The sequence below is a fragment of the Pygoscelis adeliae genome, unplaced genomic scaffold (genome assembly GCF_000699105.1).
Source record: "Pygoscelis adeliae isolate BGI_AS28 unplaced genomic scaffold, ASM69910v1 Scaffold294, whole genome shotgun sequence".
NCBI lineage: Eukaryota > Metazoa > Chordata > Aves > Sphenisciformes > Spheniscidae > Pygoscelis > Pygoscelis adeliae.
In genome coordinates, this window is record NW_008824722.1 from 1,381,273 (window position 1) to 1,381,862 (window position 590).

Below are 590 nucleotides of genomic sequence, written 5' to 3' on the forward strand. Positions count from 1 at the left end.
AAGAAGCCTTTAAGAAAACTGAGTGGCCGTGATTGAGAGGTGAAGCCTTGTTATGCTTAAAAATTTGGGCAAACTGGAAAGCCAAGGGCTGGCTAGCAGATGCTCAGGGCAGGCTTGGCTGCAGCCTAGCATTTCTGGGTGAAGAGGAGACCAGGTGCCACCTGGCCAGCCCGGAGCCCGAAGCGGCCCCTGGGCACCCTTTCCTGCCCTTTGCCGAGTTTGGGAGCAGACCCCACGAGCTGGGGGAAGAGGGGTTGCTGGAGGTGCCTCCCCGGCACTTGTCAGTTCAAAGAAAGCAGCCAGCAAGCAGTAAGTAAGCAGCAGGTGAGGGCTGCCCGGGGCTGGTTCTGGCACGCCGGCTGCCACCGAGCATGGCCTGCTCCGATCCCTGGCTTTCCCTCTTCCTCCTCTCTGCCGACGGCTCCTCTGACCTGGGGCTCTTCCTCCCTGTCTGCCTGTCGAGCCCTGTACCTGGCAGCGTGGGGAGGGAAAACCCACTCTAGATAAAGCTGCTTTTCCCCACCCTGGCCCCGAACTCTGCAATAACCGTTGCCCTCCTTGACCCAGCCGAGCAAGCGAGGTCGGCGTCC